The sequence below is a fragment of the Paroedura picta genome, chromosome 4 (genome assembly GCF_049243985.1).
Source record: "Paroedura picta isolate Pp20150507F chromosome 4, Ppicta_v3.0, whole genome shotgun sequence".
In the NCBI taxonomy this organism is placed as follows: Eukaryota; Metazoa; Chordata; class Lepidosauria; order Squamata; family Gekkonidae; genus Paroedura; species Paroedura picta.
Window position 1 is genome coordinate 136,010,542 of NC_135372.1, and position 27,785 is coordinate 136,038,326.

At 45.8% G+C, this 27,785-nt stretch overlaps 1 protein-coding gene across 5 annotated transcripts in view; it reads left to right on the forward strand.

The window, feature by feature from the left end:
* CDH4 (cadherin 4) overlaps positions 1-27,785 on the forward strand; it is a 911,643-nt gene that overhangs the window by 129,032 nt on the left and 754,826 nt on the right. The gene's annotated exons all lie outside the window — the stretch shown is intronic.

Genomic DNA, 27,785 nt, shown 5'->3' on the forward strand with positions numbered 1-27,785 from the left:
ATTAAAAAAAACAAGCAAACTCCAACGGCGAAAAAATATGAACCCCATCCTTCTCCCCCACTTCAGTGTCTCAGGTGACAAACTCCCAGGGGTGCCAACTCTTCCTGACATAGATTTATCTTAAATTTGACTGTTCTTAAATATGGAGGGGACCCTAGGTCTTCTGCAGTTACAAATGGAAGGTCGACTCCCCCTTATTCGGGCTGGAATTTGCAATAATACAAGGTCTATGGTTTTTGTCTCAGGGTAGTTAGAAATTAGAGGCTGGGCTTCCAGAGTAGACCTTATTGCACTTAGTCAATGGATGGTTTGTGCTAATGACCAGTGGATGTGAAAAGAGGCGAGGGGGACATGCTCATCAGAAGTAACCTCTGTTGAGAGGTGCACTGTTTGGTCTACAGGAACCTTTTCCGGGGTGGCATTCACAGGTTATAGTTAATCCCCTAACTTCAATTTTATTCCACTGTCCTGCATCTTCTCTTGCCGGAGGCCTTGTTTTGAACCGAAGGGCCAGCCGCTCTGGCCTTGACACCCATATGCTCTCATAGACCGTTTATGCACTGGGAACTTCACTGCCCCAGGTCCTATGCAGGAGCACAATTAGGGGGTGGATGAGGTGCACCAGGCCAAATGCTCCCCCGTGTGGGTGCAGGAAGAGGTGGGGCAATCTGCCACGACTAAAACTCCAGTCTGCAGCCCATCATGAAACCTCCAGTGCATAAACGGTCATACTCCCACTACTCACCCTAGTCCACTAACAAAGACCAAAAGTTCTTAGAGAATGCCTGAGGGACATGATCAATAGTATGGTGGCAAGGGGTTAAGAACTAGAAGGAAGGCCGGAAGGAGAGGTCCCTGAGCACCGGTTGGAATTTCATGTTCCACAACAGTCTTTCTTATCCCTTTACTACTGAAACATTTTTCAGGCTTTGAGAATCCCCAGAAGGGGTGCAATTGTGCAGAATATGGTTGGGTAGCAGAGCTGTGTATGGTTGGGAAGCAGAGCCATGCCCAGCTTGGCCCCTTCCCATCCCTCTAGGTCCATCAATGGCCATTTTAGGGAGGGGTACAGTGCCCCCCTTACCTCCATAGAAAGCCCATTCTGGAGGACATTCCACTACTTTTAAGTGGTCTCAGTCAGATAAGACTTTGGTTAGGTTTGGTTGTCATCTTTATTCCTTCTCTGTTAACTTCCTAGCATTTCCAGTTAGCTGTCGGCGGCGGTTTTGTGTCCCCTAAACCCTAAGAGATCGTCTCTCGTCGGAAGCCATAAAGAGTGCCAAAGGAGACCCTAGAGCCCGGAACAGTGTCTTCCTTTAGATTGTAATTACACTGCATTACACTGTTTACTCTGAGGTTAGTATTTCGGTAGGCACGGATCACAAGATGTCAAGCTTTTAGCGTGCAATACAAAATTACTGCTTTCACTCAGGCCTCCTTTTCTCAAGTGACCGGATGTTATAACATTGCACGGTACGTTCGCTGACCCAGGAAATGTAGAGATGGGATACTGTCCTTTGTGAAGATATCAGTGCTAAATACTGGTTTCAGATGTACCAAGGCAGTGCTTACGTTTATTTCAGATCTGGGCATTTCTACGGAGAGCTGGACGGTGCCCTTCCCTTCCCTCGGTCTTTCTATCATCCGGTCTTGCGAGGAATTATACTAAGGCTAAAATCTCAACAAGGTAGAAAAGCTTTGTGGTGTCTTGTTTTAGAGGTTCAGACAAGGATTTGGCTAGGGTTGGGGGTGGCTGGAGATCTCCTAGGCTTCCCTCAGATCTCCAGGCAACAGCCATCAGTTCACCTGGAGAAGATAGCCACTTGGATGGTGGATGGTTTAGGCTGATCCTGTATCCAGCATGGGTTGGACTGCATGGGCTGCATGGCCCTTTGGGGGTTTAATTGACATGCTCGTCTTCTGAAAACAGATGCGATTGGCTAGCATGGGCTATCCAGGGCGGGGCGCATACATAATGCAAGCATATATGTATGTATGTGTGAGTAATAATAATTCAATGAAATAGTAATAGGAATGATTTAGCGTAACCCGATGAGACCTTTTGGTCGAAGGCAAACATCCTCGCCTCCCAACCATTTCATAAATGCAGCTATGCAACATTTCCCAGTCAACCTTCTGCTACTAGTCATTTATTTCTCTTTATGGCGTGTGTGGGTGTGGGTGTGGGTGTGTGTGTGTGTTTGGTGGGGAACCTCTGACGAATTTAAGCTGCAGCACCTCTCTGGTAAATAGCCTGTTTCATCAGGGCTCTTGTGGCCATTTCTTGCATCCCCAGGATAATGTCGATCATCGCTTTGGGGTCAGGAAGGGATTTTACTTCTGATCAGGTTGGCCTGGGGATCCGGGAGGTTTTTTGCCTCCCTCTGGACATAGAGCAGGGGGCACTGGGAGAGTGGTGGTAGGGAGAGTAGTGAATTCCCTGCATTGTGCAGGGTCTTGGACTAGATCAGGGGATCTTAGTAAAGCTTTTGACAAGGTTCCCCATGATGCTCTGTTGGATAAGTTGACGGACTGCAATCTGGATTTTCAGATAGTTAGGTGGATAGGGAATTGGTTAGAGAACCGCACTCAAAGAGTTGTCAATGGTGTTTCATCAGACTGGAGAGAGGTGAGTAGCGGGGTACCTCGGGGCTCGGGGCTTGGCCCGGTACTTTTTAACATATTTATTAATGATCTAGATGACGGGGTGGAGGGACTACTCATCAAGTTTGCAGACGACACCAAATTGAGAGGACTGGCAAATACTCCGGAAGATAGAGACAGAGTTCAACGAGATCTGAACACAATGGAAAAATGGGCAAATGAAAACAAGGTGCAATTTAATAAAGATAAGTGTAAAGTTCTGCATCTGGGTCAGAAAAATGAAAAGCATGCCTACTGGATGGGGGATACGCTTCTAGGTAACACTGTGTGTGAACGAGACCTTGGGGTACTTGTGGATTGTAAACTAAACATGAGCAGGCAGTGTGATGCAGCGGTAAAAAGGTGAATGCCATTTTGGGCTGTATCAACAGGCCTGTATGGCCCCTTCCAACTCTATGATTCTATGATGTGGCTGGCATCTTATCAGTTCTCCTGAATAACTTTGTTGGTCAACCTGTTTTGTCCCAGGGGGGAGTGTCTGTGCAGCCTGTCCTTGAAAACTTCCTGCCAAGGGTTTCCCCTGGCACTTGGCCACTTCGTGAATTACTGAACCATGTTTATAGGCTTGACAGTAAGTTCTTTGAAATATAGGGATGCATTTTGGGATTTGCTGCAACCTGAATCTCCTCTCACTGGATCAAATTTGTTTTTGTATTTTTATTTAGTCTCTTAATGAGCAGTGCAAAAATTAACTTAAGTGCATATTGTAGATGCCCACTTTGAATTTTGACTCCTTTGAGCTGTGAGCTGTGAGCTCCGGGTTGGGAAATACCTGGAGATTTTGGGGTTGGGCCTGGGAAGAATGGTGTTTTGGTAGGGGAGGGACTTCAGAGGGGTACAGTGTCAGACTCCGCCTACCAAAGCAGCCATTTCCTTCAGAGAAACTGTCCTTTGTAACCTGAAGACCAGTTCTAATTCCAGGAGATTTCTAGCCTCCACAATCCTACGAAAGAGTGAAACTATTATTGAACAGGTGATGTTCTATTACAAAGCATTTCTTACAACAGGGCTCTCTAGGGAGAGGAAGGCGATTGTAAGCTGCTTTGAGCCAGTTTGGTGTAGTGGTTAGGAGTGCAGACTTCTAATCTGGTGAGCTGGGTTCAATTCTGCACTCCCCCACATGCAGCCAGCTAGGTGACCTTGGGCTCGCCACAGCACTGATAGAGCTGTTCTGACGGAGAAGGGAAGGCGATTGTAAGCCACTTTGAGACTCCTTCTGGTAGAGAAAAGCGACATATAAGAACCAACTCTTCTTCTTCTTCTTCTTCTTCTTCTTCTTCTTCTTCTTCTTCCTTCTTCTTCTTCTTCTTCTTCTTCTTCTTCTGTCACAATCAAGACATCTATCAGAAATACAATGACATCAAATAATTAGAGACTTGAAGCATAAAAGAAGTATGTGAAATAAAACACACTAAAACAATGTTTTAAAAACCCCAGTGATGGAACACCCTTTCTGCATTATTCCAGAGGTCCAAACTTGGACTGGACTGCTCTAACCAATCTGCAGAATAGTTTAGTTTCTGTTGGTTTCTTAACCTCAAGGTGTCAACAATGCAAGCGGCACAAGCAGATTGCCAAATATTCCTCTGCAACTTGAGCCTGGGCCTATTCAAAATCCACTTCTCTGAAATGTGCATTGCATTTAATCAGAAGATACATGGTCAGGTAGCAATTGCTCTCCAGATTTATGCTGGCATTTTTTATTCCATGGATTTATTTCCGAATAAGGAGATTTGGGAAGGGGTGGTGATAGAATCCATATCATCATTGTATCCTGATGCCTGATAAAACCATTCTAATGCCTGCCGGTCATAAATTCTGTATTTCCTGTGCATGGGCACCATGTGGTTTGCCTTGTCTCGCTTGTTTACGATGACACCGTGTTCCTTTATGGCAGATGGCCCAGTTGGTGCGATCAAAGAGTTGAATAGCAGGCCCGGTTTGCAACCCAATGCACCATTTCTATTTCATTGCTCTTTTTCAGCTTGCATTTTAGGAGGAAACGTACCGAGAATAAACAATACGAGAAGATCCTCCATTCCCTTTGCCTCTTACCGCTGTTAAAGGTTTATCATGGCAGTAACAGGCTTGGTCGTTCGAAAATTCCCACCGCTTTGCTGGTGCCAGACACGGAGAAAGTCAACGTGAAATAAAGATGAGGGGTAACTTTAAAAAAACCAAACTGACTCGAGGCCAAAAAAAAGACATGTGGAATTTGGGTAGTTGACACTTTTCATGTCATGGAGCCATCCATGTTTAAAAATCCATAGTTCCAAGAAGTTTTTTTCTCCCACTGTTAGGTCTGTAGCAGGGGTAGTCAAACTGCGGCCCTCCAGATGTCCATGGACGACAATTCCCAGGAGCCCTTGCCAGCATTCGCCAGCGAATGCTGGCAAGGGCTCCTGGGAATTGTAGTCCATGGACATCTGGAGGGCCGCAGTTTGACTACCCCTGGTCTGTAGGTTCGGTGAATACAGACACAGCAGTTCTTCGAAAGCAGCTCTCTTTATTAGAAGTAACAACCACAACTCTTACTGTGCCAAACAGTGAATATTAGAACAACCTCATATGCACATTGGCATGCTCACCAAAGAGCCTGATTGGTCCCAAGCCTAGGCTTCCTATTGGTCCATAAGTCCAACTAAAGTATAATTTTTGATTTGTGGGTTTACAATACCTCCATTTGTATATTGGACGGCAGTAGTAATAGCACTGTTCAATCCACATACCAACCTCTTGGCTACTCTACTAGATACCCCTGGGTTGCTCCCCACAGTATTCCCCGGGCTCCACTCATGATGTTTATTTATTTAATTTATTGACTGCTGCTCCTGGTCGGCTCGTGGTGCTTTACAATAAAACCACAGTACAATAACAATAAAATACAATTATAAAAACCTGACAACGTACTACTTCTTCATCCGGGGGGGGGGGGAGCACCTTCTGCCCTAGATTTACCAGGCATCCTGAGGAGGGGCCCCAGATCTTCCACAGCCTGGCCTCAACCCAATGCCTGGTGGAAGAGCTCTGTCTTTCAGGCCCTTCTCCCCACAAAAGACACCCTGTGAGGGTAGGTGAGGCTGAGAGAGCCATGATATTACTGAAGAAGAAGTTGAGTTGGTTCTTATATGCTGCTTTTCTCTACCCGAAGGAGTCTCAAAGCGGCTTACAGTCGCCTTCTCTTTCCTCTCCTCACAACAGACACCCTGTGAGGGAGGTGAGGCTGAGATAACCCTGATACTACTGCTTGGCCAGAACAGGGTTCTGACTACATAGTACAGAGTAGAGCTACAGAGTAGTTCAACAGTGAAATAGGCTGCCTAAGGAGGTGGTGAGCTCCCCCTCACTGGCAGTCTTCAAGCAAAGGCTGGATACACACTTTTCTTGGATGCTTTAGGATGGTTAGGGCTGATCCTGTGTTGAGCAGGGGGTTGGACTAGATGGCCTGAATGGCCTTCCAACTCTATGATTCTATGACAGGGTTTCTAGCTCTATTGGGAAATATGTGAAGTCTTTGGGAGTGGAGCCAGGAGCAAGCAGGATTTGGGGATGGGAGGGACCTCAATGGGAGTATGATGCTATGGAGCCTCCAAAGCTGATCTCCATCACCTAGAGATGAGCTGAAAAACTGGGGGATCCCTAGGTCCAACCTTAGGGATGCGCATCCCTAGGAGATCTTGTTGGAGAGAGCAGGAATGTCTCCACTTCCCATGGCAACATGATCTACCTTCATAAATGAATTTCTTCTGGCAAAAGCTTGGGCTTTCTGGCATTTCAGAACTCTTGGTATTATTGTGGGACAAGGTTCCTTTCATGGCAACAAGGACATTTAGAAAGCATAATGGTTGGGAGTTATGAATGCCAGATGTTAGCAGACTCATAAATTCTGTACAGGGACCAATAGCTCTTCCCTTTCACCCCCAGACCATTTTCAATTCTTTTTTTAAAAAAACCACACATCCTCATTTCTTCTTTTCCAAATTAGTGTTTGGGGGAACACCAGTTTGGGTGGAGAGGAAGCCCTATGAATTTTTAATCAGAAGATCTCTGGCACTGACTCAAGTGGGCGGTTTTCATAACTGTAATATCAGACCGAGGGATTCGAGTGTAGGAGCATCGGTTGTGTTCAGTTCATGCGATTTCTTCTGGGGATGGATTTTTTTACTAATAAAACGTCTCCATTCTGTCATGGATGTAAGTTTAATAGGTCAGGTGGTCGGGAAGGCCTAGAGGAGCCTTTATCAATTTTTTTTTTACTGTTCAGAAGCCCTTGAAACATTCTTCAGGCTTTGAGAAATCCCAGAAGTTGTGCACTTGTGCAGAATATGGTTGGGAAGCAGAGCTGTGGACACGCCCATCCAAGGCCCCTCCCCTTCCCGGCCCCTCCAGGCCCATCATTGGCCAATTTGGGAAGGGGGTTCAACATGACCATATATGGTCATATCACCCAATAAGTGTTTTTATAAATTATATAAAAAATTGTCCGGCCCAATTAGGAAACCCTCCAGGACTGTCAAGAAATCCCAGGTTTTCATGAAACACTAGTTGAGAAAGCCTGGTCTAGAGGAATCCTTGGTATATTTATGGATAGCTTCAATTTAATGTCCTAGATCAAAGTCAACTGGATTTCTGTCTGAATCAAGTTTGAGTCCAGTGGCACCTTTAAAACTAACATAGAATCATAGAATCATAGAATCATAGAGTTGGAAGGGGCTTTACAGGCCATCTAGTCCAACCCCCTGCTCAACGCAGGATCAGCCCTAAGCATCCTAAAGCAGAATGACACAACTGAGAAACCATTAGAACATTTCAACCTCCCAGGGCACTCAGTGGAGGACCTCAAAGTAGCTGTTTTATTGCAAAAAAAAAAAAAATCAGAAACAGTCTGGAATGGGGGAAACAATGGAGGAATGGAGGAATACTAACAAAGTTGTATTCAATGTATAAACTTTCCTGTGCATGCACATTTCATCAGATTTAATAGAACAGAATATCCTCAACCATTACGTATAGTTATAGAGAGGGTTGGGTGATGGAGTTACTTGCCAGGAAAGGTGGGCTGCAATGAAGATGAATATGAGATTAGTTGATCATAGCTGAGAGTGGGTTAAGGCAGTAATCACGGTCTGTGAATTGCCACAAATAAGCATACAGATACAAGAGTTAAAGAACAGATATGAGAAGTTTGGGTCCATTGGGAGCCCCAAGGTCAACAAAATTCAACACTGGGTACCAAGTGATAATGGAATAACCAACAGAGATGAGAATGAAAACAAACAAATGAAAAAAAAGCCCAAGAAGTTTGATTTCTGGATAACACTTGTAGACTGGCAGTCTTCAAGCAAAGGTTGGATACACACTTTTCTTGGATGCTTTAGGATGCTTAGGGCTGATCCTGCGTTGAGCAGGGGGTTGGACTAGATGGCCTGTATGGCCCCTTCCAACTCTATGATTCTATGATTCTAGGAGATAAGAAGCCAATATCCCCATTAAGCCCAGGAGGTTCCATTATCCTGAGTGTTCTAATAACTTGTAATTTAGCAGTCCTCCATTCCAGACTGTTTCTGAAATTCTTTTGCAATAAAACAGCTACTTTGAGGTCCTCCACTGAGTGCCCTGGGAGTTTGAAATGTTCTAATGGCTTCTCAGTTGTGTCATTCTTGGTTCCAAAGGTTATCTTTTGTAAACTTGATCCCTGCAGGTCTTGGTTGATAAAAGCATACTGAGAGGCATCAGGGAATCCATCTTGAGTATAATTACCATTTTATTGAACTCAGGGGTCTTTCCCAGGTCATTAAATGAGGCAATTATTCAATCTTGGTTGAGAGAACCTACTTGGGATGTAAAAGATGTGGCTAATTATAGACCATTTATGGGGTGTAAAGGAGTGACTTCAGGGTGTTCTGGATAGAGTTTGCCATCTCTGGGTTGCGAAATACAGGGCAATTTGGGGGATGGAGCCTGGGCAAGGAAGGCTTTGGGGAAGCGAAGGACCTTGACAGGTTATAATCCTATAGAGTTTCCCTGCCAATGCAGCCATTTCTTCAAGGGAACTGATCTTTGTTGCCTGGAGTTCAGTTGCAATAGCAAGAGATCTTCCAGGTGCTACCTGGAAGTTGGCAACACAATCCTAGGGGGCACATCTGCTGTTGACGCTTTCCAGTCTGGCTATGGCCTGTAAAACAGGGGTAGTCAACCTGTGGTCCTCCAAATATCCATGGACTACAATTCCCATGATCCCCTGTCAGCACCCTTGGTTGCTGGCAGGGGCTCATGGGAATTGTAGTCCACGGACATCTGGAGGACCACAGGTTGACTACCCCTGCTGTAAAAGACAAAGGAGCAGACTGTAATTCTGCACAATCCAAGCCAATACATCACCGAAGTATCAGAGTCCCTTAATGAAAGAAGATGTCTAGTTTTCAATCATTAGCTCTCTGTCAAAAATCAATTATGAAGAATTTAATCAAACTGTTAGCCACTAATAGCGGAAAGGGAGAAGAAAATGGAATGAGATTTACCTTCTCAAGGCTGCCCCAAATTTTCTTCATTGGTGCCTGCATTGCATTGATCGAAGTGGTGGTATGATGGGGGGGGGGGGGTCTTGTAAAGTAAGAGGATGATGCAATAGCACGGATGGGAAGCCATGTCCGACCAGCTGCCAGTGGACAGAGCCAGAAGGAAGAGGGAAGGGGAAGGAAAAATTTTGGCCAGCCTCTGGAAGGTAAATTCCATTCCATTTTCCCCTCTTTCTGTTATTAGTTGCTAACAGTTTCATTATTTCTTTATCTTTTACAGGCTCTTACTTTGGAGCTTTTATTGGCTGCAGTACATATTTTATATGTGTTAAGAACTGGTGTGTGTTAAAACCAGACCTTTGAAGAAGGCCTTATAAGGGCCAAGACACGTCTGTCTTTTGGTTCACGCGGTGTATAGCATACTGGTTTGCAACAGCCGATGGGCTGGACATATGTTTTCAATTCCTATAGTTGTTTTTTTTTAATTGTGCACAATAAAAGTAATATAATTTTAACACTGGCTACAGTTCTGGCCGCGTTTTAGCAGCGAGGCTTCTGAAACTAGTTTCATAGTGACTTTTCTTTTGTTACAGCACTGAGAATGGTTTTTTTAATGCGTAAATAACAGCGTGTTTTGGGTCCCCTCCCCCTATTTGCTCTCAGTCTCTCTTCCACCAATGGGAGCTTGAGAGCCTGCCACTGATACTCTGATTTTTTTAGCGATCACATGAACATGACATTTGCCTTGGCAACCCAGCCAACTTTATTGCTATGTAAATTAGTAGAAATTACCCCGTGGTTCGCATTTCCTCCATAAACTTCAGCATCCTGAGACTACAAAACTTCAGCATCCTGAGACTACAAAACTTCAGCATCCTGAGACTACACTCTTTCCAGCGACTATGGAGGGGTGGGGGGGAGAGCTCAAGGCATCTGCTGCTGATTTCTGCTTCTTCAAAATCAAAGATCAGGTGAACATGCAAATTGATTCAGTTTCCCATTGCCTGTAATAGCCTGAGGACTTCCTGGTGGCTTTTTCTTAGGAACGAAGGGGCTTTGCCTTAACTCCAGGTGGCTTTCTGGTAGCCATTTAGAGCAATTTCCCCCAGAAATCTCTCCTTTGTAGCTTGATTTCCTCAGACCAAGGCTGTCTGTCTTAAAGATCCTGGCTACAATTGAAATGCAAATTGTGGGCAACATTAGTTGGAATGTGAATGACATTGCCTAGCAGTGGAATTCCCTCCCTAAACTCTCATCCCCTTCCTTTAGGGACTTTTTGAGGTGCACAATTGCTGGGGGGATAAATCCAGTGCAGTGTCACAGCTTGTGCATAAATGGGATCGTTTTAAAAAACGTTTTTAGAAAGGACGATTTAAAAGGGTTGGCGAACTGACTGCGTTGAAAACTGATGCATGCATAATAGGCCCAGGTGCGGTCTGTGGAATCTCCTGGAATCACAGCTGATCTCCAGACTACAAAGATAGATGTTCCCCTGGAGAAAACGGCTGCTTTGGAAGGCAGACTCTGTAGCTTTACACCCTGCTGACATCCCTCCACAGGCTCCACTCCCAAAAAATCTCCTGCAGTAGCTGCTTGTGATGCCTCACATTTTCTTTGAAGTATAGCAATAATAGATTGTGAGCATTTGTCACCAAACTCTTTGCCCTGTAGAGGGATTTGTAACCCGCCTTGTCTAAAAAGACTTTCTTTGTGTTGAGTTGCATCCCGACGATGCCTTTGCCATTGTTTATTTACTTATATGGCACTTTTCTCCCCTGTTGAGACTCAAAGCAGCTTAGGACATAGAAACGTGGAGTTGGAAGGAACCTCCAGGGGCATCTGGTCCAACCTCCTGCACAATGCAGGAAATTCACAAACTACCTGCCTACCCTCAGTGACCCCAATGACACGCCCAGATGATGCCACCCCTCCCCAGAAAACCAGAAGCACCAAGTGGTGATCAGCATTTTCCTGGATATGTAAGAAAGGGCCACAAGATATGTAAGAAAGGGCCCTGTTGAGACTCAAAGCAGCTTAGGACATAGAAACGTGGAGTTGGAAGGAACCTCCAGGGGCATCTGGTCCAACCTCCTGCACAATGCAGGAAATTCACAAACTACCTGCCTACCCTCAGTGACCCCAATGACACGCCCAGATGATGCCACCCCTCCCCAGAAAACCAGAAGCACCAAGTGGTGATCAGCATTTTCCTGGATATGTAAGAAAGGGCCACAAGATATGTAAGAAAGGGCCCTGTTGAGACTCAAAGCAGCTTAGGACATAGAAACGTGGAGTTGGAAGGAACCTCCAGGGGCATCTGGTCCAACCTCCTGCACAATGCAGGAAATTCACAAACTACCTGCCTACCCTCAGTGACCCCAATGACACGCCCAGATGATGCCACCCCTCCCCAGAAAACCAGAAGCACCAAGTGGTGATCAGCATTTTCCTGGATATGTAAGAAAGGGCCACAAGAACCAAGCAATGACAGAATCCCTTCTGCCCACCCAGAATGACTGCGGGAGCTTCTGGCATTCTGCAGGGCCTGCGAAATGGAGCTCTTCCACTACAATAGTAATAGTAATAGTAATAGTAATAGTAATAGTAATAGTAATAGTAATAGTAATAGTAATAGTAATAGTAATAGTAATAGTAATAGTAATAGTAATAGTAATAGTAATAGTAATAGTAATAGTAGAGCCCTGAGGTTCCAGGGAGCTCTGATTGGGTTAAAAGGGTCCTCCAGGGGCATCAAGTCCAAACTTCTACATAATACAGCAACTTCACAAACTACCTGCCCACCCACAGTGATCCCAAGTCCTTTCCCAGATTTTGCCCCCCACCCTCCCAAAAAAAACCTGATATCTAGCCTCTATCGTTGTACATTTCTGTCAGATGGCTTTCTAACTTCCACAGAAGAACCACCCATCACCTCCCGAGGAAGCCCATCACCTCCCGAGGAACCACTCTAACTGCCAGCAACTTAATAAAGAGAGGGGAAATCACCTCTAGACTGTTGTTAGAGAGGGGGAGCCTAGAAATAATAAATAAAATAAAAATAAAAGATATACATACATGCATGCATACTTCTGGATGATTAGCCAAAAATTCTTTTGAATTAATTTCAACCCATTGGTTCTGGTCCGACACTCTGGGGCAACAGAAAACAACTCTGATCCATTGTCTATATGACAGCCCCTCAAGTACTTGAAGATGGTTGTTATATCACCGATTAGAATCATAGAATCATAGAATCATAGAGTTGGAAGGGGCCATACAGGCCATCTAGTCCAACCCCCTGCTCAACGCAGGATCAGCCCTAAGCATCCTAAAGCATCCAAGAAAAGTGTGTATCCTACCTTTGTTTGAAGACTTCCAGTGAGGGGGCGCTCACCACCTCCTTAGGCAGCCTATTCCACTGCTGAACTACTCTGACTGTGAAAAACTTTTTCCTGATATCTAGCCTATATCGTTGTACTTGAAGTTTAAACCCATTACTGCGTGTCCTCTCCTCTGCAGCCAACGGAAACAGCATCCTGCCCTCCTCCAAGTGACAACCTTTCAAATACTTAAAGAGGGCTATCATGTCCCCTCTCAACCTCCTTTTCTCCAGGCTGAACATTCCCAAGTCCCTCAACCTATCTTCATAGGGCTTGGTCCCTTGGCCCCAGATCATCCTCGTCGCTCTCCTCTGTACCCTTTCAATTTTATCTACGTCCTTCTTGAAGTAAGGCCTCCAGAACTGCACACAGTACTCCAGGTGTGGTCTGACCAGTGCCGTATACAATGGGACTATGACATCTTGTGATCTAGTTGTCTTCTTTCCAGGCAAAACACACCCAAGCACCTCAACCTTTCCTCATACAACTTGGTCTCCAAAATCCAAACCCTGCCTTCTCCAGTCCTTTTTCTCTCTTACAACAACCACCTTGGTTGGTAGACCAGGCTGAGAGTTTGTGACAGAGCTCAAGGCCACCCTGCAAACTGAAGTAGATGGGAGGATTGGGACCTTGACCCCTTTTTACATGTGGGGCAGGCTTAAAATAGGGTTTACCCTTCAATCCTTCATGGTCTTCTTCCACCATCTTCCTTTTTCAATCCCATACACCCTCCTTCTGGCCTCCTGGAACATTTTGTACTCCCCACTGCCTAAAGTGGCAACCCAAATGTGAATTGTTGAGATCTGAGTCCGACCGCTTTCCTTAAAGAGACAGCGGAGCGTTTTCGCTGGAACCTGCTGTCTTTTAAAAATCAGTTTAATCCTTGTTCCAGGCAGCCGTTGGCAGGTTTCCGTAGTCTGTTAGAAGCGGGGTGGGAGAATATGTCAACAGAATTCAAGACACACTTGTCTTACGATGCTGGTGAGTGATGACTTTTTAAAAACAACAACATCATTCACTGTAACCATGTGCTCTTACTTCTGCTGCTACACACGGGCGCTTTTCCAGACTCTAAGAAGAAGAAAAAACCCACAAAAAAACTTCTCATCTTTGCCTTCCAGGAATGAAACATTCTCAGTTCAGACACATTGCGGTTCCCCAGCTGGGAGGGGTTTGAGGAGGTCAGGGTTTGAGGAGGGGAGGGACTTCTGTAGGCTACAATGCCATAGAGTTCACCTTCCAAAGCAGCCATTTTCTTCAGGAAGGAAGGAAGGAAGGAAGGAAGGAAGGAAGGAAGGAAGGAAGGAAGGAAGGAAGGAAGGAAGGAAGGAAGGAAGGAAGGAAGGAAGGAAGGAAGGAAGGAAGGATCTCTGTAGCCTGGAGGTTGGCAGCCCTAACAATTGGTCCTCTCCAACCTTCATCCCCTATCCCAAATGGTGGATTAGCCATTCCAGGTCCACACAGTTGGCTGGCTGGCTGGCTGGCTGGCTGGCTGGCTGGCTGGCTGGCTGGTTGGTTGGTTGGTTGGTTGGTTCCTTCCTTCCTTCCTTCCTTCCTTCCTTCCTTCCTTCCTTCCTTCCTTCCTTCCTTCCTTCCTTCCTTCCTTCCTTCCTTCCTTCCTTCCTTCCTTCCTTCCTTCCATTTATATACCACCGTCCACTTGCGGCTCAGGGCAGTGTACAGAGAACATGAACAAGGACAGTATAAATTCAATAATAGCCAGTAGAAGCAGTGATAGAAGCAGTAACAATAGCAGCGGTAATAATAGAAACATTAACATACCAACTGTGACTGTAACCCCATAGATTGGTCAATATCCACTTGATTTCTTTAATGGGCATATCTGTATAGGAAGGAGGGGTTCTGAGGCTCCAGCAGATGTTTCTGGTTTACTTGACCTCAACCAAATGCCTAGTGGAAGAGCAAAAGAGGTTCCCAGAAGCCTCAGCATGAGATAAATCTGCATTTATATTTTTACTTTTACGTTGAGGCATTCCAGACTAGATGGACCAGCCCTTTGATCCAGCAGGGCTCTTATATTTGTATGCATGATGAACCTGCTTCCAAATATCACCACCCTCCCCAAGCTGCAAGTTAAGCCATTCTTTAAAATCAGCCTAAGGGGAATTTGATAGATACTTCTAGTGACGAAAAAGAAGACGATCATGATGAAGAAGAGAAGGTTTTTATGCCCTGATTTTCCCTACCAAAGAGAGTTTCACAGCGGCTTACAATCTCCTTGAGAGAGTTCCGTGAGACCCGTGATTGGGCCAAGGTCACCGCGCGGGCTTCGTATGAAGGAGGAATGGGGAGTCAAACTGGTTAGAGTCCATTGCTCCTAACCGGTGCACCAATGCTGCCTCTGTGATGATGACGTTATCCGTTCAATTGTGTCCGACCCTCGCGATGCTATAGGAAAGTTTTTGCCATTCGTTTCTGTCAATGACCACTTCTTTCAGTTGGTTCATGGTCATCCCTGTATTGGCTTTGACCGTGTCGAGCCAGAGGATCCTTTGGCGACCACGTTTCCTATTGCCGCTGACCATGCCGAGCATTAATGATTTTTCTAGCGAGTCTGATTGTATGATGTTTCCAAAGTAAGTGAACTTCAGCCGTAATATCTTGCCTTCTAATGACATGGTTGGTTTGCTCTTCTCTAAAACTATCTTGTTGGCAACTTTGGCTGTCCATGGTATGCGCAGCATTCGTCTCCAACACCATAATTTGAAAGCCTCTATTCTCCTCCTGTCGTCTTTGGTAACTGCAAGGTTACACGGCATCCAAGGAGAATTAGGCACCATGGCCTGTTCTAGAACAACACCAATCATATTGACATTTTCACCTATGGAAAGGGTGATTTCTCTGTACCTGCAAGCCTTTCCAGTGCCTTTATGACAAATAAGAGAGGAGAGGAAAGGAAAGGAAAGGAAAGGAAAGGAAAGGAAAGGAAAGGAAAGGAAAGGAAAGGAAAGGAACGGCCCATAACAGAGGTAAAGGTCTCCCACAAACCAATGCCCTGCTGACTAAATATAAATATCTGTGACAAATTGCAGAAGGATGTTCTACTGGCAGCTGTCAGAGATGTTTAAAATGGATCAGACCATTTCAAAATTCCCCCTTCTAATAATGAATATTTAGCGAGACTTTTAAAGCTGCTAGCTATTAATTATGGCACCTAAAAATACCCAGGCACGCAAGTCAGTCTGTACTCGGCATGGGTCGGTTAGTTTGCCAAGCGTTCACCTGTCAGTTTCCCCATCAGGGATGTACCTGGTTGCTTTCTTTCTTTTAGTTTCCTTTTTAAAGACCGGGGAAAAAAAAGAAAATATTTATTTTAATTATCCAGACAGGTGGCAAAATGCTGTCTCCGTGCTCCCACTGTGGTGGTACGCTGCAGAAAGATAAAATCCTCACCCGTTTCTCCAATTGAAATTTTGTATGGCGCAATTATCATAAATTCAAGTTCTTTCCCAGATAGATCTATTGGTCCACAGGTAAAAATCAAAGGGGAGAGGGGTGGTGGTGGTATTAGTCTGCTCTGCAAATCCCTATAAATGCAATTTTTAAATAAAATAAAATAATACCGTTGAGGGGATAAGTAAAATCTCTTCACTGTCTGTCTTTCTCTTTCTGTATTTCCACGCACCACAAGCATTGTTTTCGTACTCTTAAATAAAGTTATGTTTCTACCGTTGCAATAAATGTTTCTGCTGCAGAAATAAATGACTTATTTCAACAATGGAAAGCTCATTATGCTATTGATAAAGAGGCTGCCAGCCTAGTAATTCTCCTTCATGTATTCAGAAACTTTAACTAACATAGTACGAATTCTGCAGCTGTTCATTAAATATTCCCTTTTTAAGGGTGGAACTCTACCCTTTTAAAAATCCTTCAGAAAGTGTCTTCCCCCCTCCTGCAATTTTGCTCTTAATCCCATGAATAAAGTCGGCTGCAAATGTTGTTACTTTTTCTGATACTGCAGGAATCTTGCTCTTTTCTGTTGCTATAGACCAGGCTTTCTCAAACAGGGTTTCGTGAAACCTTAGGGTTTCTTGACGGCCCTGGAAGCATTTCCCGAAAAGCCGGGGGTTAATTGTGGGAGTTACTGTGTTCAGTTTTGGGCACCCCAGTTGAAGAGGGATGTAGACAGACTGGAGCATGTCCAGAAGAGGGCAACAAAGAAGGTGAGGGGTTTGGAGACCAAGACGTATGAGGAAAGGTTGGGGGAGCTTAGTCTGTTTAGCTTGGAGAGTGAGAGGGGATCTGATAACCATCTTCAAGTATTTAAAAGGCTGCCATGTCGTGTAGCGATCCCCAACCTGTGGGCTGCGGACCACATGTGGTCCTTTGACTAATTGGAGGTGGGCCCCGAAGGACGCCTTCCCCCCCCCGGCCCTTTACTTCATCCCCCCCAGCCCTTTACAACACACTTTGGGTGTCATTGTCTCCCATCACTCCTAGATGGGACTATCTCGTTGCAGAGAAACAAGCTCAGGGTTCCCATTGATTTGTCATTGTCATGAGTTAAAATTTCCATGAAAATAAAATGTTCCTTATGTTCATTGTTGTGGCGTGTCTGTATCTTATTTTGAAGGGATGTTTAAACATTACCATAGTGATCAGAGAGCGTTAGGGCAGTGGTTGAGAGTGCAGGAGTTAACTACCCCCCCCACCGGGCCTCAGTAAAAGGTGTTGAGTGGTCCCTGGCGTTGAATGGTCCCCGGTGATAAAAAGGTTGGGGACCACTGATGTAGAGGATGGAGCAGAGTTGTTCTCTCTTGCTCCAGAGGGACAGACCAGAAACAATGGGATGAAATTAATGCAAAAGAAATTCCGTCTAAACATCTGGAAGAAGTTCCTGACAGAGCGGTTTCTCAGTGGAACAGGCTTCCTCGGGAGGTGGTGGGTTCTCCATCTTTGGAAATTTTTTAACAGAGGCTGGATAGCCATCTGATGGAGAGGCTGATTCTGTGAAGGCTCAAGGGGGTGGCAAGTGACAGTGGGTGAGCAATAGGGTTGAGAGTGTCCTGCACAGTGCAGGAGGTTGGACTAGATGACCCAAGGAGGTCCTTTCCAACTCTATGATTCTGTGATTCTATGCCCTTGAGTCTGCTCTGGAGATCTCCATTGTGCAGGCCCTGTGGGCTTTTCCATTTCCCAGAGCTATTTCTTAATTAGGCGGTATGGTGGTATCCAAGTGTGAGTAGTTTGGGAAGCTTTGGTCCACTGACAAAAATAGGACCACCAACTTAGAATAGAATCATAGAGTTGAAAGTCACTTCCAGGGTCATCCAGTCCAACTGCCTGCGGAATGCAGGAAATTCACACGTACCTGCCCACTAAACCTGAGTATAGGTTTAAATTTGGTGAGGGTGAAAACAGCTAGTCCTGCCACAGGGGAGGATCTGTGGCTCAGTGGTAGAACATCTGATTGGCACTTGTAAAGTCCCTGCTTCAATCTCCAGTTAAAAGGAGCAGGTAAGAGGAGATGTAGAAGACTTTTGCTTGGAGAAATTATGGCAGTCTTGGTAGACTATCTTTCATGGACAGGAGTTCAGATTCAGGACCTGGGAGCTTCCTGTGTTCTGCAGGTATTTGTTGGGTATTAATGGGGGACTGTTTTTAAACCTTACTCTTTATGCATTATTGTGTCTTGCTGTTTATGAACTGTATTATTGTTATGAACTGCTTGTCGTGAGCCACCGTCATGAGTTAGCAGGCCAGGAGCAGTAGCATATAAATCCAACTAGTAAATAATAAAGAAATAAAGAAACAACATCAGAATGAAAAGGGAGTGGGAAGGCAGATAACGGAACAAAGGAGATGAGAAGAACAAAAGAGATGAGTTTTTACACCCCACTTTTCACGACCCGAAGGAGTCCCAAAGCAGTTTATCAACATTTTCGGCTTCCTCTCCTCACATCAGCCACCTTGTGAGGTAGGTGGGGCTGAGAAAACTCTAAGAGGACTGCACCGTGCGAACAGCTAACTGGGCCATGACGAGCCCAAGGTCACCCGTCTGGCTGCATGTGAAGGAGGTGGGGGAAATCATACCTGGCTCTCCAGATTAGAATCTGCCAGGCTTAATTGCCACACCACGATGGTCCTTGCGGCTCAGTGCGAGCCAGCCATGGCACATTTTCTCAAGTGCTTTGGTGCGTTTTGTTTATACAGTGTTGTACGAGCAAAGCCGTAGGTGCTAGGTATAGCAGGTACCCGTGCACTGCTTCCACTTAACACTGATTAAGCCTCATGTCGATTGTTAGTTCCCGTAAACTATGGATAAAAATGTGCCGAAGAGGTTGTCAGAGAGAGCTGAGATGAGAAAGGTGACATACGAGAAAGGCATGAAGGCAGGGCAGGATGCTGTTGGCTGCTGTTCCCGTTGGCTGCAGAGGAGAGGACACGCAGTAATGGGTTTAAACTTCAAGTACAACGATATAGGCTAGATATTAGGGGAAAAATTTTCACAGTCAGAGTAGTTCAGCAGTGGAATAGGCTGCCTAAGGAGGTGGTGAGCTCCCCCTCACTGGCAGTCTTCAAGCAAAGGTTGGATACACACTTTTCTTGGATGCCTTAGGATGCTTAGGGCTGATCCTGCGTTGAGCAGGGGGTTGGACTAGATGGCCTGTATGGCCCCTTCCAACTCTTTGATTCTATGATTCTATGATTCTATGATTCTAAGGCAAGAATCTGTTTCTCAAACTGCAGTGGGGAAGATATAGAAGCAAGTCCTCAAGGAAGACAGAAGCATTTATGCGTGATCGAAACCAGCCAGGCTCAACACGGACCATATGGCCCCTGGGGGGCAATGGCACATTTGAAGACGGATATAGGCTGAAAATTGTGAGCACGGGAGCCCAAAGGGTTTATGGGAGTCCCGTGGAGATCTCCCTTGGATATGAGTTATTATGGACTGGCAACTGCTGGATATTGTTGGCGATGGGATTTTAAGTAATGGCTTTGAATGGTTTTAATTGTTTTTTCCCCCCTAATTACCCATTATGATTGTAAAATGGTTTTATCCTACAATTCATTTGATGTTGTTAATCGCCCTGAGCCAACTTGCCAGGAGGAGTGGCACATAAATCCAAGAATATATTTAAAAAATACATAAATAAACGGGGGGCTTTGCTAATGGAACCCATGAAACATCCCCTTTCTCACATATGAGGTCATGAATTGCTAGCAAGCTTGACCATCAAGGGAAAGAAAAAGAAACAATGTAATCTGTTTGTTTGTGTGTGCATGGAATTAATGTATTTGGGGGGGGGGAGGAGAATGAACACGCATGATCCTCTTGGGTGAACGTCTTAGAAATCTGTCTCATGCATATATAAGACAAGGTACATTGAGTATAGTTAGCTTACCCTTAGCTTAGGCCAGTGGTTCTCAACCTGGGGGTCGGTGCCTCTTTAGGGGTCGAATGACCCTTTCACAGGGGTCATGGCAGGGCAAGCAGCTTGGCTGGGGTAGATTGAGATAGAGCGTTCATCTGTTTGGAGCAGAGGAAAAGAGCAAAATCCGTATGGTGGGACAAGAGGCAGAACTGAGAAACCCTGGGGAAAAAAACCCCAATCTATCTACAATCATGGACAACGGATCTTCTCCGTTGTTCAGTTTTGGTTTAATTTCTGTGAAAGAACACTTGCATAATTTTAGGGTTGGGGGTCAACACAACATGAAGAACTGTATTAACGGGTTGCAGCATTAGGAAGGTTGAGAACCAATGGTCTAAGAGATCAGATGTTAGTTCTAACATGTGAGAGGACACGCAGTAATGGGTTTAAACTTCAAGTACAACGATATAGGCTAGATATCAGGAAAAAAAATTCACAGTCAGAGTAGTTCAGCAGTGGAATAGGCTGCCTAAGGAGGTGGTGAGCTCCCCCTCACTGGCAGTCTTCAAGCAAAGGTTGGATACACACTTTTCTTGGATGCTTTCGGATGCTTAGGGCTAATCCTGCATTGAGCGGGGGGTTGGACTAGATGGCCTGTATGGCCCCTTCCAACTCTATGATTCTGTGATTCTATGATTCCAGTTAGGTCTCAATCCTAGGCCTAGTGGGACAGCCAGCACTTCAGAACTGTTTAAGGTCCTGCAGGACTCTGGTCACCTTTGGCAGACCATTCCACCAGGTTGGAGCTAAGAACGAAAAAACCCTGGCTCTGGTTGGAGCCAGTTTGATCCCATTGTGGCTGGGGATCCTAAGTAGGTGTTGGTCACTAGACATTAATGCCTTTTGGGGGGGTTTGGTGGAAGAGGTGGTCCCAAAGATACGAGTGTCTCAGATTGTCAAGAGCCTTGAAGGTAAGAACCAGAACCTTGTTTCTGATTCAGTCTCCAATCTGGAGCCAATGCAGCTGAGTGAGCACGGGTTATACGTGGGCTTTCCACATTCCTGACCAGTTGGAGTTTCCACGTCCATCTCAAGGATTGTCCTGTGTAGAGCGAGTTACAGTAATCCAGTCTGGTGGTGTGTCAACAAATCGGGAGCTAGTTGCCCTGCCTAGTGGAGACAGTAAAAAGGGTTTTTTTGCGTTCTGGGCCCAGTATACCTGAGGGATCGCCTCTCTGCCTACACCCCTCAAAGAGCCTTGTGCTCTACCACCTCCTACCTCCTGGTGGTCCCTGGCTCCAAGGAAGCTCGGTTGACCTCAACCAGGCCCGGATCTTTCTCCATCCTGGCCCCCACTTGGTGGAACAAGCTCCCAGAGGAGTTCTGCAGGGCCTGCAAGAGGGAGCTCCTCCACCAGGCATTTGGTTGAGGTCAACCCAAACCATCGCTCCTCATTGGCCACCAAATGGACACCACCCCCCTCCTACTACGACTGCTACAAATCTATACAACATACTGGGTCTCAGTAAGAGTTGTGCTGAGGCTCCTTGGGGTCCACCATTCCTTAATGTCGTTGTTGTTATTATGTTAATGTTATTGTTGTTATTCACCTTGTTGTTCTAGAAATGTTACCTGTATCGTTTTTATTGTTCCATGTAAACCGCCCTGAGCCTTTGGGGAGGGCAGCATATAAATCCAATAAATATATAAATAATAAATATCGGTATCTACATTGCGGTACCAATAAAGTCATGAGAGAGGCTTCCCCATAAACCTCTGAGTTCACATGGAGTTGAAAACCATGCCTCACCCTGCTTACCTGTGCTTTAAACCAGTGGTCCCCAACCTTTTTATCACCGGCGGCAGAGTGGCAGGGCAGCCCCCGAGGTAGCAGCCGGGGAGGAGGACGAGGAGGAGCCGCGGCCCGGTACCTACTGATCCACGGACCGGTCCTGGTCTCCAGACCGGAGCCTGGTGACCACTGCTTTAAAAGTATCCCCTTTCTCCTGTCCTCTCCAGCAAGCTAAATAACAAAAGAAAATTGTGTTCTCAGCCATGGAAATCTTTGTACAGTTAAGCTTGGGTAACACAGGAAGAATCCAAATGGTATCAACTCTGCTTATTCTTCAGCAGCTTCCTCAAAGCAGGCAAAACTGTGCATTTCTTAGAATGAAGGGGACAATAACATCTTGGCACAGATTTATCTCCAGAACAGCACTCTGTTGGAACAGCTAGACATGGGATGGCACCCACTGACTGTAGCAGCTGTCGGAAGCAACAGGTGCTGCAGGAGTTTGGGGCTTCTGATAACTGCTGTGTGAACCAGCCTGCCTCTGTTCGACCAGGATAGTGCATGCCTGTATCAGATCATATCAAATCATAGAATCATAGAATCATAGAGTTGGAAGGGGGCACACAGGCCATCTAGTCCAACCCCCTGCTCTACACAGGATCAGCTCATAGAATCATAGAATCATAGAGTTGGAAGGGGCCATACAGGCCATCTAGTCCAACCCCCTGCTCAACGCAGGATTAGCCCTAAGCATTGGGGCTTTACATATTGAAAGTAAAGCCTACAGTATAAGTCTTATTTTTTATTTATTTTTATTTTTTACTGAGATGTGAATATAAATAATAAAGAGCCGGTTAGGCAAGAGTGGCGGGAAATAAATCAAATGAATGAATGAATGAATGAATGAATGAATGAATGAATGAATGAATTATATAAAATATAGTAAGTAAATAAAAATACAGTAAAATGTCATCTTGGATTTCCAGCTCCATTGTACAACGGTGGAATGATCTAGAAAGGCATTTTCAAGTAGGTTGTTAAATGATTAGCATTGTTTAATGCTTAATGTTTAATTTGCATTGTTTAAATGATTAGCAAGGGCATATTATTTGATTTCTCATTGTCTTAAGTAATTTTGATGCATTTACTGATTTTAATTGCTGCAGGGCCAGCAACAGGGCAGAGAGGCCGAGGCCTTCATAAGAACATCAGAGGAGCCCTGCTGGGTCAGACCAGGGGTCCATCTAGTCCAGCATCCTGCCTCTCACAGTGGCCAACCAGTTCCTCTGGAGGGCCAGCAACAGGGCAGAGAGGCCGAGGCCTTCCTAAGGACATCAGGAGAGCCCTGCTGGGTCAGACATGTGAGGGTCCATCTAGTCCAGCATCCTGTCTCACACAATGGTCAATCAGTTCTTATGGAGGGCCAGCAACAGGGCAGAGAGGCCGAGGCCTTCATAAGAACATCAGAGGAGCCCTGCTGGGTCAGACCAAGGGTCCATCTAGTCCAGCATCCTGTCTCTCACAGTGGCCAACCAGTTCCTCTGGAGGGCCAGCAACAGGGCAGAGAGGCCGAGGCCTTCATAAGGACATCAGAAGGGCCCTGCTGGGTCAGACCAGGGGTCCATCTAGTCCAGCATCCTGTCTCTCACAGTGGCCAACCAGTTCCTCTGGAGGGCCAGCAACAGGGCAGAGAGGCCGAGGCCTTCCTAAGAACATCAGAAGAGCCCTGCTGGGTCAGACATGTGAGGGTCCATCTAGTCCAGCATCCTGTCTCACACAATGGTCAATCAGTTCTTATGGAGGGCCAGCAACAGGGCAGAGAGGCCAAGGCCTTCCCCTGATGGTACCTCCTGGCTCTGGGATTCAGAGGCTTAGTGCCTCTGAATGCGGAAATACTTCAAGATCCAGCTTGGTGTAGTGGTTAGGAGCAATTCAGTTTCACCTGAATCCCCAAAAAAATCCAAACAGCTTTGTTACCCATTTTCATTATGTCACGTGTAAATTTACTCTTACACTTTGCCTATACGTCTGAACTGATGACTTCCATGCCACAGTGTTGCATCCAAGGAAGAGTGCATGAGCACAAAAGCTCCCACCTTGATTAAAACTTGATGGGGCTTCAGGGTGCCACCGGTCTCTTAATTCGTTCTGCGGCTTCAGACCAACACGGCGACCCACTGGAATCCATCCACAATTCAAAAGGAACCGTGATGCTGCGCACACAGTCTCAGTACATTTTGCCAGGACAAGAGGTGCGATTAGATGCGGGTGCCTGTTAGAAATATGTTTCCTGTTGAACGGGAAATGCAATAGGGACAGTGGTGGCTCTGCAAAATAAGATTCGAGAGCAGCGTTTGGCCCCATGCCTTAGGATTTGCCTCCGTGATTACAATTGGGTTTAAATGGCACTGACACCCATCAGCTGAGTCAGGGGTTTTCCCTTGGTTTCGCCAAGCTTCCAAGACACTCCTTAATGAAGTTCCAGTCTTTTATATATATATATCCACTACGTTTCCAGAATGTGACTTGTAAAAATGATGTGCCAAATACAGGACTTCAGTGTGTGCGTTCAGGTCAAGAGGGTGACCTGCCATGAGTGCTACAAGCCCCCATTCATGTGACACCCCCCCTCCTTGTATTGTAGAACAGAACCCAGCTTACTGAAAGTTAAATATTTTGTGTGTGGTTGCGCTTCAGACCTCTCCTTCACGTAGTCCTACAAAGACTTTATCCATTGTTTCCCTCCCTCCCAATAACACCGAAATAGTCTTCCCCCAAACCTGGACCCCCTGACAGCATTTCTCAGAAAATAGTTTTTTTCGGAGTTTTATTTATTCTTCCTTACATGAAGCAAGAGAAAAAAATCACTTTTTCTGACTTGGAGGATGGGGGTTGGACTAGATGACCCATGAGGTCCCTTCCAAATCTATTATTCTATGATTCTACTTGATTCTATGATTGAACCTGCTAAAGCAGGGGTAATCAACCTGTGGTCCTCCAGATGTTCATGGACTACAATTCCCACGAGCCCCTGCCAACGTTTACTGGCAGGGGCTCATGGGAATTGTAGTCCATGAACATCTGGAGGCCCACAGGTTGACTACCTCTGTGCTAAAGGGCAACAAGCAATTCGTATTTTAGAAGGGTGCTGTTAGATCCGTGGGTTCAGAGACCAGGATGCTGGGAGTTCATCTCTGCTCTTTGTCGACTGCACTGTAAGGTGAACTAAGAAACTCACACAAATCCCGAACTTTTATACATGAGAGAACAAAAGAATCTTCCCACCAGCGCGCAGCATTGATCAGTTTTTGAACTGACTGGATCCCACTAACAGGATCTGACCTCACGCTGGCGAATTGCATGCTCAGGATTATGATCCTGCCGCGGACCTCAATTTCCGTCCTCTGCAGTTTTACAGACATAGCAGGTGCAACTGTATCCTAAGCAGAGTTAGAGGCTTCTAACCTTCTTGACTGTAGTGGATTTAGAAGGGGGTCTAGACTAGCCCAAACGTATCTGGGCCGGTCTGGGAGGGCGATATATAAATAAAATAAATATCGGAAGCTAAGCAGGGCCAATCCCAGTTAGTATTTCAATTCAAGACCACTAAATTCCAGGGTCACTATGCAGAGAAAGGCAACAGCCAACCCTTCGGCGTTGCCCTGAGTTGGTTGTGACTTGATGACACCTTTTATGCACACAAACATCTCTCTTTAGGGTTGTTCGTCAAGATGTACATCTACCGATGAAATTTGACTACATGTCAAAGGCTGGGGAACCGATCTCTTGTCTCTGAATGGGGCTGTGTTCTGTTAGCCCAAAGAAACCCAACCTCTGTCGGCCCGGAGCCTCAAGCTGTTCCGCAGGGCCTATAAAACAGGAGCTCTCCTCCCGAGGCCGATGGTTGAGGCCTGGGGTACATCTCAGTGCAGCTGAAGTCCCTACGTGATTCAAGTCAACTCTCTAGGAGTCTCCATACATACTGCCCCCTCCTCTCTCGCTGGACAGGAGACAGACCAGGGCAAATGGCTTTATAGTCATCCACTTAGTAATGGGTTTTATTGTCCTTCGCCATGTTATCTTATAATTAATTTGAGATTTTAAACGTTTAACCGTATAGAGGAAGGCGCTTGGCATGCGGCGTCTTTCCAGGTGACCCAAATAAAGACTTCATTTCTCAGGGGCAGCTCCAAAGGTTAGACAGCAGTTGAACAAAGTCTGTCTTTTGGCCGATTGGCCACGGCATTGTCCAGCCGTCTGCCATGCGCCACAGTTGCCCGTGTTCGCCGGTGGTGAGAGAGCATTAACATTCCACTGCAGTGACTCCGGCGTGCCCCGAGACAATGGCTTTTGTTTCCGCATATTTGTCCCACACCCAGTCTGCATAAAGAAGCCGATTGTCAGACGATGGCCATTACAGATCAGTTGGACACACTTTTAGCTTAACCTTTATGGAATAGAAAGAAAAGGCAGACAGCTGTTGGGACCGGGGTGGGAGGAGTTGGCTTTTGTTTCTTGAAAACGGTTGCGGCAAAGTCACCGGTATGGAATGTTCCATTGGCCCTTGGAATTAGGACTGGCTTCTGCCAGTGGGTCTTTGAGGTGCTCGGGATCTTGCTTTTTATTGCAGGACACCTGTCTTCCCCCTCTTGCGTGAACTTGTGTGAGGTTGAAGGCACCTCCCTAGTTCAGATGCTGTTGGCATCATGCCTTGGACATTCTTGGCTTCGAGCCTTCCTTCTGTTGGGCTTTCCTTCTGGCTATGCCATGAATTGGTCCAGATGATGCCCACCACAGTAGGGTCAGCTAGCTCAGGTTTTTTTTGTCAACACTGGGGCCATGGTGTGCTTTGAGTGGACCGGCTGAAGGATGTTCACCAAAGAGAGCCAGATTGGTGTAGCGGTTAAGAGCAGCGGTTTGTAATCTGGAGGGCCAGGTTTGGTTCCCCACTCTTCCAAATGCAGCCAGTCAGGTGACCTTGGGCCATTCACAGTCCTGTCAGTTGTTCTCCCAGAGCAGTATTATCAAAAGGAGAGAGGAGAGGAAAGGGAAGGTGACTGTAAGCCATTTTAAAATTCCTCATAGAGATATGTGGCATATAAGAATCTTTTTTCTTGCTGTTTTAATGCAGCGGGCTGGCAGAAGCTAAGGTCCATCTTGAGTTGGTTTTCTCTTCTCCTTCATGTGGGTATTTAAACAGATGCCCTTGGGTGTGAGCTTAAGTCGCCTCTTGTTTCTTGACCTGGAGTTCACAAACCAGCACATGCAATAATCAACAAGCTCCTATATTTTTTCTTTGTTTTTATTTGGATAGTCGATTTTGGGATCTTTCCCAAAAGACACCTTTGGATCCCTCTACAGAGGAAAGCAGCCCTATTATGAATATAAGAACCAACTCCTCCTCCTCATTCTCATTCTCATTCTCCTCCTCCTCTTCTCCTCCTCCTCCTCCTCCTCCTCCTCCTCTTCCTCCTCCTCCTTATTCTTATTCTCCTCCTCCTCCTCCTCCTCCTCCTCCTCCTCTTCTTCTTCTTCTTCTTCTTCTTCTTCTTCTTCTTCTTCTTCTTCTTCTTCTTCTTCTTCTTCTTCTTCTTCTTCTTCTTCTCCTCCTCCTCCTCCTCCTCCTCCTCCTCCTCCTCCTCCTCCTCCTTTTAGACAAAAGCTGATAGACAAAATTTGAATTCCCAGCATCCCAACACGACCCTGTGCAAGCTCAAGATGTCCCCTGCCTTATAGGAGATGTAGCAGGAGAAGATCTGTAAGACCCTTCTCCAAGTTCGCGTGAATTCTTTTGCTCTGTATCATTCATTCCCCCTCCCTCCTTTCAGTAAGAGTAAAAGGATTCTGTTGGCTTTAGGGTATATCTTTCTCACATCCATTAGAAAATGATATTGTGGTGTTTGATGGGTAGGCTCTGTAGCGAAATATATGAAAACAATAAAGTTCCCATGCCTTTTGCCGTCAGAGCTGCATTGTGTTTTTTTCTCCAGCGCTTGCATTCCCACCGGGGCCGTAATGGCATAGCTTTTTTTCTCTAAAGAGCACTAAGCTATGTCCCGTGTTGCTTCACCACATTTAGATCTCATGATTC